At 40.7% G+C, this 14,101-nt stretch overlaps 2 pseudogenes; both read right to left on the minus strand.

Annotated features, from left to right (window-relative positions):
• Nucleotides 1-1,410: 1,410 nt before the first annotated feature.
• LOC147888040 (wall-associated receptor kinase-like 1 pseudogene) lies at nucleotides 1,411-2,565 on the minus strand (annotated as a pseudogene).
• Nucleotides 2,566-9,389: 6,824 nt separating this feature from the next.
• LOC147888041 (uncharacterized) lies at nucleotides 9,390-12,872 on the minus strand (annotated as a pseudogene).
• Nucleotides 12,873-14,101: the final 1,229 nt, after the last annotated feature.

Here is a 14,101-nt window from a genome sequence, read left to right on the forward strand (position 1 = left end):
ATATATGATATCTTACTTGAATAGGCACAAGCTACTGCTACGCCTGCTAATGCTCTTGCCACTGCTACCGCTGTCGTTGCTCCTCGACGTGAATGAGATGGTGAGCACTCATCGGATATGTATATTAATATGAGCTCATCTGACGATGGAGGGAGCAGCTTTTCATGTGATGAATTTGAGTAGTACTCGGACTTATAGTATCACCTCCGTATTGAGGATGTGAATTTTTGTAATTGAAGCCATGGGCTTTCTTAGGCATACGAATTTGATTGTATATATACTTTTTATAATTAAACCCATGAGCTACTTCGGCATACGGGTATAGTTATATATATATTTTTGTAAGTGAATGGGCTTATTTTAACATACATAAAATTTTGATAATATTGTCACGTGTGTATTGATAATGCAACCACTTAAGTTCATTTGATGTCTTTCTTGAATCATGCATGTATACTAAATCTTTTGTGTGGCAGGTGCAATGTGACAAAAAAAAATCCAAAGAGTGCTATTGGTTGCTTGAATGCTGGAATGGGATTCAAGCACCCAATAGCACTCTCTTGCATCTATTGGTGCGTGTATTCGTGCATCTGGTTTTTATATACACGCGCTTTTACACACATGTCTTTGGCCACAATTATACACACGAACATACATGGGCCTATCGATTTTTCTCACAAGTCAACTTTCGCTGCTAGCAACATGCATATGAGCCTGATTTCTTGTAGTGTTTGCAACCATGATGATTCTTGAACTTTGGGAGTGCGTTATAAATATAAGGCAGAACAAAAGGGACAAAAAATTAAGAGATTCAGATTCATCTAAAGTAAATAAATCAATTTAAGAGCTTCATTACAAATGATTGCCCAAATGGATAGGTAGAGATACATCAAAATGTAGTCTAAAATACTGAGAAAATACTATAGTCTTGTGGTAAATGCTTTGGGAGTGATCTATAAATACAAGTTGAAACAAAATGGATAACAATTTAGGACAACATCAAAAGTGAACAATTTACAAGAGTCATCACAAGGATAAGTATGAAACAAAAGAAACAAACAAAAGGAGTAATGTTATTACAAATGTTCTTATGAAATATTACATAGAAATAACAGTGTAGTAAGTGGAGGCAGGGTTTAAGGAAACCGACATATTCTCCTCATGGGTGACATTGATATTGACTACTCAACAAACATCATAGTCACATTTACAAGAAACAATGGCACTCTAATATAGGAACTCAATTGGATACTCATTTGGAGGGCCTATGTGGGGGGGGGGGGGGGACTGGGGGAGAGAGAGAGAGAGAGAGAGAGAGAGAGAGTGTGTGTGTGTGTGAGTGAGAGAGAGAGAGAGAGAGAGATCAAAGATATACACGTAATTTGGAAAATGAAAAGCACCACATGATCATCACCTTCCGCCTGCCCTTGATGCAGATTTCCTCATCGCCATCTCCAACTCTCGAAGCCCACTCGGATGCGAACTTGAACTGCCGCTACTGTAGTTGTAAAAGCTCGATCTGCTCACTAATTTTTGCTGCAATGGTAGAAGAGCTACTTCTTCGTCGTCCTCCAAATCTAGAGAAGAATACATTCCGACCACGTTTTCCTTTGACCCTCTAATCCACAATAGCTCCTGAAGAACTTGTTTCATAGGAGGTCGTTTATGGGCGTCTATGCGCAAACAAGCGATTGCGAGTTTTGCCACTTGATTCACGGATCCCATCACGCCAGAATCCTCAGATGCTCCCAAGGCCGGATCTATTGCTGTAGAAAATGTGCCTGTTTTCCATCTAGAAATACAAAGCATAGCCAGATTGGACTCGGTCTCCCCTCTTTCCAGGTTAATAGGCTTGAGCGAAGTGATCAACTCAAGCAGCACCACTCCGAAATTGTAAACATCACTCTTATCAGTCAGCTGGAAACTCTGGAAGTACTCTGGATCAAGATACCCCATTGTGCCCTTTACAACGGTGGAAACATGGGTTTCGTCCATGCGCAAAAGGCGTGATATACCAAAGTCTGATACTTTAGGAGTCAGCACCTTATCCAGAAGTATGTTTGAGGATTTGATGTCTCTGTGGTAGATGGGTGTGGAAATTGATGAATGAAGGTAGGCAATTGCCTCGGCGCTTTCCAGGGCAATTATAAGGCGATTTTCCCAGCTGAGAGCTGATCTGCCATCCTTTCCGTGCAAGTGCTATGAAAGAGTTCTATTTGGGACGTATTTGTACACAAGAATAGGAACCGGTGTCGCCAAACAATAGCCCAACAGCTGCACAATGTTTCGATGGTTGATATGGGATAGGATGATGACTTCGTTGATGAATTGGTCGACTTGTTGTTCTTCTGTGTGATGAGATTTCTTAATCGCCACAAGAGTGGCATCTGTGAGGACTCCCTTGTACATGGTGCCGTAGCTTCCTCGTCCGAGTTCCACATGCCGTGCAAAATTTTGAGTGGCTTTTTGGAGCTCAGCCTCCGAAAATAGCCTGGGTGTGTCTCTCCCTCTCCTTACAGAGATGTATTCCCTGAGTCGAGTGCCCCCATTCTTCTCGAAGTACATTGCTTTTTCGCTCAAGATGCTCTCCAATTATAAATCCACCTTGCTAAGAGGCCGGTAAAAGAGTAGAGCAGCAGCAGTCGACAAAGTTGAAGCTGAACCAACGAGAAAGTGAGGCAACATTCAAACATTCCAACAACGAAAAATCTGTCAATTTGCGGAGAGAAAAACTGACCAATGATTACGGCACTAGTTTGGGAGGGCTTCTGGGGAACAGTGCAACCAGTTCCATTGCTCCCTAGAGCGATGCCATTGCCCTGGGCGCCGTCGATGCAGCTGCAGTTAAAACTTCCCGGCAAATTTTGGCAAGTTCCATAAGGACTTTCACAGAAAATTTCAAAATATGTTTAGGGCAAAAAATGCTTGATCTAAGTGTCGACAGTCCCAGACCAGTCATAACCCAGTGCTGTCAGATTAGCAATGCAGGATTAATCCCGACGGCTATCTGCCAACTATCACTTACCATCTGACAGCTTTGAATGTGCCAACTGTCACACCCATAAAACATCCAATTTTTATCCAGCATCGTTGAATTACTTAATCCAACGTGGTGCATTATTCTTTACTTTTGGTTTGCCTGAGAACTATGAATTATCACCAACAAGAAATTTCCAATTAATTCTGCAATCAAAACTTGATTATTGTATTCGAACATTGGATTAATTAACACAGTGTCACTAAATTATTTCCATACTAAAAGTGAGTGAAAAAGTCATGGCTAGAATTTCTAAGATAGACAAACTAATTACACTTAGCTAACTGAACATCCAACCTAGATCAGGTCACCGCACTGAATTAATTAATTTAATGCGCTGAATTAACAACTTGCCTTTTGTCTTTGGACCAGAACTCTATCAAGTTCCAACAGTGATAATAGTTTTGAAATTCATTTTCTGGATCAAGGAATACCCAATTGTGAGGGCACGCTGAATTAGCTTAATTCAATGCTGTGGAATTAACCTTGGAGTTAGGAATCCATTTGAGTGATACAATCTGAATCAATAACTTGACAGTTAACCGAAACAATTCAGAATCTCAGATTCATACATGCATCTCAGATCCGGATGAATCTTAGGATCTAAAATTGCTCCTGAAGACAGCAGATCCAATGTTGACTTAGAGGCCTGAGCATATCTGCAAGAGAGAGGTCTTCATTGTGAAGCACATCATCTATAGTCGGACCATTTTTTGAGTATGACTCAAGTATAGACAAAACACTGAGCATGGAAGGTAACACACCAAACCAAAATGATTTTCAAGTATCCATTGCTCCTGATTCAGGGACTCAGTCCCCAACGTAGTCAACCTCCAATAGGATTTACGAAGGCATAACCAATTTCTTTGGAAGGTATGAGCACAACTCTTTGATAACACTGAAAACGTAAACTTGTTTGCTCGTACAAACCTAATGACCACAGGACCACCTGTTGTCACGGAAAATATTACAACGGTGATGACACTACTCTTTAAAACAGATTTATGGTCTTAGAACTTGCATGCTAGGGAAGTATCCACCTTTCAATTCGATTTGGAAGCAAGGCCATCTGAGCCTCGAGGAGATTATTGGTCATACCTACAACAACCAGAGGTAGTCGCTCAAAGAATTCCCCCACTGCTTAGGCCACGACCACAATTCCAAGGAGGACCTCAAGGTCCACGACCCCCAACTACAACCAAGGCATATCAAGGGCCAACATCGAGGTTTAACCTGGTAATAATGGGACCAACACTTGCTCCAACTTATCCAATGGTAAACCTATTGAATGATCTGCCAAGTACATCACACTATGTGGATCCAAATGTGAGACAATACGCAAGGTCGAGTCCACCACAACAATAGTATGGTCCACAACCACCATCATATCCATATCCAGGCCAACTGGCCAATGCCATATCCACAACCACCTCCTATTCATCAGGCAGTATTTTTTGAAGAAACACTGAGAGCGTTAATGCAAGCTATAGGAAGGGGGTGCCAGTGCTAGCTACAATACCTACAGTTAGAGATAATCATGGGTCTAGAAATAGGTCCATAGCCATTGCCAAAATAATCATGAAATTCCAAGGAGAAGGTGATCCAATCACCTATGTTGAGCACTTTAAGCAAGTGTGTACTACCTTCCGATGGTGACAAGATAGGAGCCTTTGAAATAACAAGGTAGGGGCATGGTATCGTGCTCTTAAGCCCGAAGAGAAAGACACATGGAATACACTATGAGAGTCTTTCATCTTGGAGTATTCTCCAAAAGGTCCAAATTGGAGTCTAGTAAATCAACTGAACCAAGTCAAGCAAGGCAAGGATTCCTTGTGAGATTACATAGCAAAGATTAAATACTTAAATGCAACGTGTGAGCCTCATGAAAGGCTTAGTGATGAGCAACCCTTACCTCAATTTTTACTGGGGCTAAGAAGTCCAAAGTAACATGACCAACTTACCGTGCTGAATATAACATCCTTTGAAGCATGCAGTAAAGAAGCGATCAGGTTAGGAGACAACATGAGAGAGGGTGATGAAACCATTACAACATCTTTACCCTCGATCGTAGGATCCAAGGACCTTGATACTAGTTTATCCTGAGTTTCTAAGGAGCCATCCAATGAAACCAAGTATATGAACAAAGATGAGCTAGTGTATCTTATAGTGGCGAGGTTGAATCCTCAAACCAAAAATGCAACTCATAGAGAGAACCAAAGTAATGCACATTTGTATCCCAGATGTGATATGGTTTGGTGCAGTGTGTGTTTAGGGAATCATCCATCTAATGAGTGTCCGAGGCTATGTGCGAGACCACCAGCCTTGTGGTGTGGGCATTGTGCTAGATGGGGAAATCATGAAACATCCCAATGCAAATACCCTAGAATGTTGCCCCCAGTGCAAACACAGACATATCAAGTGAGACCGCAACAACTAGCACTATAGCTCCACCACTACAATCCACCTAGATGATTCAAGGAGCTACCAATCCTAATCCAATACCATATCGAGCAGAGAATGTGCCATTACTGCCACCAATCTTAGGACCTCAACTGCCTCCACCAAGAATCACTCTAATGAATCAAGTGATGGTGGAAGAAATATCGCAAGATTGGATGAAATCGGATCCAAGGATCATGGAAACATACGCTGAACAACTGACATCCACTTTAGAGGAAAGTGAATACATTAGCTACCTTAGTCATTACATTGTTCAGGGCGATCGGCATATCCCAGTATATCAAATAGCACCAGTCAATGCAAAAGCTAGGGATATGAATAACATGGATCAAAGAACTCCAATCCATTGCTACAAATGCAATGGACCACATAAGGCAAATGAGTGTCTGCAAAAGGCACAAGCGGGACAGCCTGTCCAATGCTATGGATGCACAGGACCTCATTACTATAAGCATTGTCCTTACAGGCACAATAATGCACTAGCAGTTACCACTATAGTCATTGCCAATGTCCCATTGTGCTGTAGCTATGGTATTGATCATCTCTATACAGATTATTCAATGAGAAGAGCAACTATGGATGCTTTAAATCCAAAATCGACAAGTCTCAACTTGTTAGGGATTGTGAACGTAGATGCATAGCTCAACTATCATTAAACGCAATCACACGCATGCAAGTGAAGGCGATCATGCGAGAATTGCACAAAAGAGAGAGAGAAGGTCAAGTAGGAACATCACAGACTCCTAAACAACAAAACAACCCACCTAAAAAGCAAGCAATTAAGCTGGGTAAGGGGAAGGATAAAGTGATAGTTCAAAGTGGTTCTAATGAGGACATGAGCATAGTAGCAACCTTAGAAATGGTAGGGAGTTTAGAAATGAAATCCAGCCAAGGAGGTAAGCGAGAGGAGAGCTTAAATGATAAAAACGGGAAAGAGCCTTGACTAAATACGCCCAATGGATTTCACGAATATCCTAATCCCATTTAGGAGGAGAATTTACTAAAAGCCAGAGCTCTTGTAGAAGAATGTCAAGAAATGCAAGCAAAAACTAGGACGCCAGTTGACATTAAATTTCCACAACATCAACAACACCCAACACATAAACTACCTGTCAAAGTACCTTCCATCATAGCAGAACGGAATGAGGATAGGTTGTCCAATGACATTCCTTTACTGATGGATCATATGTTTGAAGAGGATCCGGTCATGGAACAATTAAGACATGAGGGTCTCAACAATCTTCATGATGACATGGAAAGATAGTCTGATGACATCACAATGCCAGATGGACCAAGAGATGTCGCAAGACTTACAGCATTCTTATCCATGGAAGTCAAAATGTCAATTGCTTCATTGCTCAGGGGAAACCCGATGTTATGGAATGACTTATCAGATTGGATGAATGGACATCTCGACTTGACGATAGAGATTCATGATGAAGAGCTAACTAAGGAAGGATCAAACTTAAAAGATGACACTCCAATGGTGCCTATCAATAAGCTAGGTTAATTTATTTTGAAAGCGATGACTCAAATGCATTCATTCCTATATTATATCATCATAGGAAAGTGGAAGCTATCCTAGATGGTGGTGCATGAGTGAGCATCATGACCAAACAATGTTGGGAGAAATGGGGAAGACCACCCATGGAAAAAACCTCTTTGATAGTCAAATTGGCTGATGGAACCACTACGAGACTAGTTGGTGTGGTGAAGGATCTCAAGATAAGAACTTTTGGAATCACCTACCACGTTTGGTTTGTAGTCATGGATTTCGAGAATCCAATTGACTCATATGACATAATTCTAGGGAGACCATTTTTGAGATCAGCAGGGATAGTGCATGACTGGTCATCAAACACGATATATCTCAAAAAGGAGACTTCAGTGACAAAAGTGGACCTAACAATGTGGTAATCTCGTCCACTAGGCAGCGATTTATTTGATGCTGAGTCAAAAATGACAGCTAGAACAAAAATTGTTAATTAGTTCGAAACTACAAATGAGAGAATAGTAGGAGGAGATGCTGATGAGAAATGGTATGCACCTCTACCTAAACCAAAGTACTCACATAATTGGATGCATTTACTTGCAACCATGAATGTGCCTAACAAAAGAGGAACTTGCGATTAAGGATGAGAGTGGCTTGGAAAGCATAGTAGTCCCTCTCTGAATGTTCATCTTGTAAAGCATGACAAGAAGCTTAGCGATGCATTACCCATCAAACCAAACTCACAACATGTTAAGAATCGAAATGTCATACCAACTCCATCTTACACCAAAACCAAAATGGGTGATGACGGGGTAGCATATGTAGAATCAGACCTTCAATGGTTATGGTATGTACATGCAACCACGACCGATCATAAGCTCACAAAGGATTGGAATAGAAGAATGGAAGAGATCCTAATTCCAATAGGATAGTGAAATTCGAAGAACTGTCACAAGAGTTGGGGCAAAAAGTTATAAACAAGGGTGAGGAAAAAGCTCAAAAATTAGGAAAATCCAAGGGAGCCACTAGAACCCTATCCAAGAAAAAAACATGAACCTAAGCTTGAAACAACAGCAAGTGCAGTGCCTACATAAGTTAAGAAACCTCGACCATCTTCATTTCATAAAGGTTCAAACAAGTTCTTGGAGGAGGAAAAACTAAGAGACGTCCTTGGATACTTTAGACCTTACTCCATCTAAGACAGGGATATATTCTATGAAAAGGCTAAAAGGATAGTTGACACGTATGATGATGGAGACTATGTAGGGCCAATGAAAGTAAAGGAAGTCAATTTGGCCGAACCATGAGAGACCTTACCAAAGAAGAGGAGGGCTGTAAAGAAGTAGGGAGAGAGGGAGGAGACTCGGACTGCAGCTTTCTTCACAACTCACAAAAGAGAGAGGACACAAGGTAGGAGGCTGAAGCTAATCTTCACTTTAGCACAACAACAATACAATGAGAGATGGGTATACACTATATGTGTAACCCTAGAATACACGATTCATATGTGAACCCAATCCAAACATACGTGGCTACCTAACTATGCCAGAAGTATACCGAACAAAAGACGGTGACATAGATGATAGTCACCTAGGATATACATCTGGGGTGGAGCTTGATATCTCAACACTCCCCCTCAAGCTAAAATCCATCTCGAGTACACAAAGCAAGCTTCTAAATCTACAAAGATTTTTTGTACCCAAATCCTTCGTGAAGACGTCAGCCACTTGCTCCTTGGTGTTGACATATGCTAGATCAATCTCTCCAGCTAGAACCTTCACTCTCACAAAGTGGTAATGCATCTCAATGTGCTTTGTTCTAGCATGATAAACTAGGTTATTAGCAAGCATAATGCTGATAATGTTGTCACAATAAATGACAACTGCACCATGTACTAACTAGCCTAAGTCAATAAGTAGCTTTTGTAACCAAGCTATCTCACATGCAGCCATAGCTGCACCCCTGTACTCAGCCTCTGTGCTCGACAAGGCAACTATCAGTTGTTTCTTGCTACTCCAACTAATAGCAAGACTCCCAAGGGAAAACATATCCACTAGTAGATCTCCTATCGAAGACACTACCAGCCCAATCAGCATCCGTGTACCCATGTACTTGTATTGAACACCCAGCCTCATAAAAAAGTCCATACTGCAAAGTGGACTTCACATATCTCAATATGTGCCTAGCCACATCCAAATGTGGCTTCCTTGGCACCTGCATAAATTGACTCACCAGCCCAACAACATAGGTCAAATTTGGTCTAGTGATAGTCATGTATATCAAACTACCAACTATGTGTCTGTATATAGTTACATCTTCAAGAAGTTCCCTTGTTCTACCCTGAGATTCAAATTCTACTTCAATGGAACAGAGATGGGCTTACGACCTGTCATCCCATATCTAGACGGCATATCCAATCCATACTGCCAACAACCATATCCCACCATGGGATCTAATAACTTCAATTTCCAGGAAGTAACGCAGCTCTCCCAAATCCTTCATTTCAAAATTTTGCTTCAAAAGCAGCTTCACATTATCAATGTTTGCGTCATTGTCACCTGTAACAATTAAGTCATCCACATAGATGACTACTAATACAATCCCTATGTCTGTTCTTTTCACATAAAGTGAAAAATCTATATTAGAAATCTAAAATCCAATGGTGACAAGATACTAGCCTATCTTGTCTGACCATGCCATGGGCACCTGTTTTAAGCCATACAAGGCTTTACGCAACCTGCAAACCAAATGAGGATGTGCATCATCTTGGTAACCTTTTGGCTGCATCATATAAACCTCTTCTTGCAAATCACCATGCAAGAAGGCATTCTTTATATCCATTTGATGCAAAGACCATCCTTTTGTAGCAACCATAGCAATTACTACTCTCACAATTGCCATCCTTGCAACTAGATTGAAGGTTTTCTCATAGTCAATGCCATATGTCTGTGCATATTCTTTGGCAACTAACCTTGCCTTACACCTACTCACAGACCCATTGGCATTGTGCTTCACCTTATACACCCACTTGCAACCAATTTCCTTCTTATCATGAGGCAAAGGCATCAATTCCCAAGTGTGGTTTGCATCTAAGGCTGCCATCTCCTCATCCATGGCTACCTCCCAATTTTTCTTTCCAACTACTTCCTTAAAGCAAGTTGGCTCTGGTTCTTTTAGGATTTTGACCAAATATGCATAATGATGGGCTAAAAAACCATCATATCTCCACCTATCAATAGGATACCTAACATATGTGGACCTGCATCACCTCGAGGAGTCTTAACCACACTCCTGCTTTTTCTTACACCTAGAGTAACAACTGAAGGAATCCCAAGTTTCTCATCAAGGCTCATTTCTGATCCACTCGACTCTCCATCAACATGAGAGTGACCACATGAGATCAAAGATAGGTGTAGGGTCTACCTTCTCCTTTCCTTTACGTGATACCTGTGCACCACTCTCTAGACTACCATGAGAAGAGCCACTAGATTTCAGTCTCGCTGTCCATGCATTTGATCCATTGTTTGAGGACTCACCAGGTCCACTCAGACTTTGTGATTGCTTCTCTACATTTATCGCAACATTGCCATTTCCTGCATTTGCATCTTCTGTCACTTTTGCTAGACCAAAACTACATCTCTGCTCACTTGCATCCTACGAGTGGAAGGGTTATAACAACGGTACCATTTTTGCTACAGAGAATACCCAATGAAGATGCATTTTTCTGCTTTTGGATCTAGCCTAGTTCTCCTCTCATAAGGAACATGAACATAAGCAATGCAACCAAATACTTTCAAGTGTGAAATATCTGATTTTTTGCCTGTATGCTTTTCCTCATGTGTCATGCCATGGATAGCTGTAGTGGGGGTTCTATTCATAATATACATAGCAGTTGCTATTGCTTCACCCCAAAAATAATCAGGAATCTTCTTTTCATTTAGCATAGCCCTTGTGACTTCTGCAATGTTCTTGTTCTTCTTTTTGCAACCCCATTCTGCAGAAGGAATAGATTTGCATGAATATTTTCTCTGAATTCCCTGCTCTTTTAAATAATCATTGAATTCTTCTGAAAAATACTCTCCCCCTCCATCAAATCTCAGCACTTTTATTTGCATGCCCTTTTCCTTCTCAACCATGGTCTTAACAGCTTTGAAGTGGCTGAACACTTCACTTTTATGCTTCATAAAATACACCCATACCTTCCTTGTGTGATCATCAATGAAGCTCACGTAATAATGACATCCACCAAGAGATGCAGCTTTGGTTGTCCACATATATGAGTGGATCACCTCTAAAGCCCTGTTGCTTACTTCAGCATTCTGTGGAAATGCATGTTTGGCATGCTTCACATAACTTTTGCATTCCATCCACTCTAAATTTTGGCAAACTTGCAACAATACTCTGCGTTTACATAGATTTCAGCCTTTGTATATTCACATGTCCAATACACTTGTGCCATATTTTAATATCTGCAATGATACCTCTTCCATGCACAAACATAGCAGCCTGCACATTTGGGATATCAGCATCCAAGGTAAACATTCTACCATTTTTGTTGCCTTTTGCAGCTAAGCGGCATTGGTTTTTCAAATCCTCAACAAAGCACCACTTAGGGTTGAATCTGACCTGCAAACCCTGCTCAACCATTTGGCCAATGAAGACCAAGTTCTTGGTGATGTTTGGAACATGAAGTACATCTAATGAGTACTTTGTTCTTCCATCTTGCATAGCCAGTGCCACCTTACCAACCTGTGCAATTAGATGAGCAGTATCATCACCTGTTTCAACATAACATGGCTTTTCCATGTTTTTAACATCATTGAACCACTTACCATGATTGGTCATGTGGTTAGAAGCACATGAGTCAACAAAGCATACATTTTTGCAATTTGTAGCATTTTCTATCATGGAGTTAACCATGTGCTACATCAGAAAAAGGTACTCATTTCTATCATCCCCATGCCCACTGGATGATGCATAGTTGCTTTGTTGCAACTTTCCATTTCTGATGTCATTTTGCTTTTTCTAGCAGGTCTTCTCTTTATGTCCAGGCTTCCCACAATAATAGCACTCTGTGTTGCTATCTACCTGCTGGTTCCTTTGCCATGAACCATATCCTCTTTGGCTCCCCCTACCTCTAGAGTTACCACCTCCATAGGCATGGTTTTCCTATTGTTGCTGTTGGTTCTGATTTCGTGAACGGCCACAAAAATGGCAAATGGCCTCTTCCTCTACCTCTACCTTTATCCTTATTTGAGTAGAATGTAGACTCTTGAGAACTTCTTGTGGCTGAACTACCATTCCTTTGCTCTTCACTCAATAAGAGAGCAACAAGTTCTTGAAAATTTGGAAAAGTCTCATGGACCCCAATGGATGTGTGAAATTGTGCATATTCTCTCCCAAGATGATTCAAGGTCATAAACAGTAAGTCGTCATCATCAATAGGTTCTCCAATTGAGCCAAGAGAATTTGCAAGGCCTTTAACCTTCATGGAATACTCATTTATGTTCAACTTATTCCTTTGCACATTATGCAACTCCTATTTGAGCTACATCTTCTGCGTAGTGGTATTGGTGTTGTACATCTTCACCAATGTATCCCATGCCTCCTTCGGTGTCTCTGCATCTTATATATGCACAATCATTGAGTTTGAAACACTGATAGACAACCAATCCATGACCTTCCTGGCCTTTTCATGCCACTCTTTGGATGTCTTCAGATTTGCAGCAGTAGGAGCATCACCCAAAATTGGTTCTTGCTCATCACCATTGATAGATGGCTATACTCCCTTTCCATAAGAAAGTTTGTCATCCTGAACTTCCATGCTTGGAAGTTGTCCTTCTCAAGTTTCTCACTAACAATAGTTGACAAATTCTGAAACATTTTGCAAAGTCAAAATCTGTGACTGCAAGAGAAAGAACAAAGTTCTTCCTCACAAGGGCAAACAACAACAATTCTGCAACATCAAAAATTCTACCTCACAAGGATGATGAGGTGGCACATGTGGCTGATGTGGCAGCACGTGTGGCAATCTAAGGTGACATGGCAAGCAGTGATGTCACATCTCCTTGATGACATGGCACCATGTGGTCTAACAACGTGGCATGGTTGCAAGGCAAAAATAGATGACTCAGCCTTCCACATGGGCAGCATGCACACTCCAAAGGCTTGTCACTAGGGTCAGTGATGCTCCTAGCCTACCTCACCAAGCCTAATACCAAGCCTACCTTGCCTTGGTATTAGGCTTGGGTGGCCCTTTTTCCCCCACAAAAGGGAGATTTTACTCTTGGAGGCCATATTGTACGTTTCCCTTACTCAAATTTAACCAAATTTTTTTCCTCTTATTCATCATGCGGAGACTAAAAATATTGACATTTTTGAAATGTTTGGTCATGATTGAGAATTACTAGATTTATTTTTAATATTCTTTATCGATCCTCTAAGGAGTAAAAGTAAAAATTAAACTTCAATCTTTCTAAATCTAACCGTTGGATTTGGGATTTGATGATTGAACCACACACCCTTATGTGCCTACTAACCTTCCACCAAATTGGATTTGCTTAATTGTTCAAAATACTAAAAAAATGTGGTGTGCTACTAAAATGCATGTATTTTATGACTTTATTTATTATAAATAATTATTTATAAGTCATTCAAATAATTACTGATAAATCAAGTTAAGCTCTACATAATGTAAAGAGACCACCTACAAAGTTTCAATAACATTTAATCTAAAATGAGTGAGAAATTTAGAATTTAATATGACACTCTCTGTTCGTGACAAAGGTGTGACCGCCCTGGAACCATGCCGTGTGACAAAGGTGTGATTGCCCTGGAACCATGCCATGTGACACAAAGAAATTTTTTGTGTGTGCATCGAATTTTCGATTAGACTATACGATTGTGTGCACAATAGCATGTGTGATGTTGTGTCTGAAGACTTCAAAGACTAGATCCATAGGGAAGTAGGTGAGATTTGCATTTTTGTGTGCTAAAAAGCTTGTTTTTCCACCTCCTAAGGATTGGGGAGTGAACAAAAAGTGGACACCCTTAGCTTGCTACTTCCCTATTGTGTCTTTTTTTGAGTTGCTAATCTATTTTTGTACATAAAA

This window comes from Dipteris shenzhenensis, chromosome 22 (genome assembly GCF_047967505.1).
Source record: "Dipteris shenzhenensis isolate YYH24624 ecotype China chromosome 22, Dip_SZ_1.0, whole genome shotgun sequence".
In the NCBI taxonomy this organism is placed as follows: Eukaryota; Viridiplantae; Streptophyta; class Polypodiopsida; order Gleicheniales; family Dipteridaceae; genus Dipteris; species Dipteris shenzhenensis.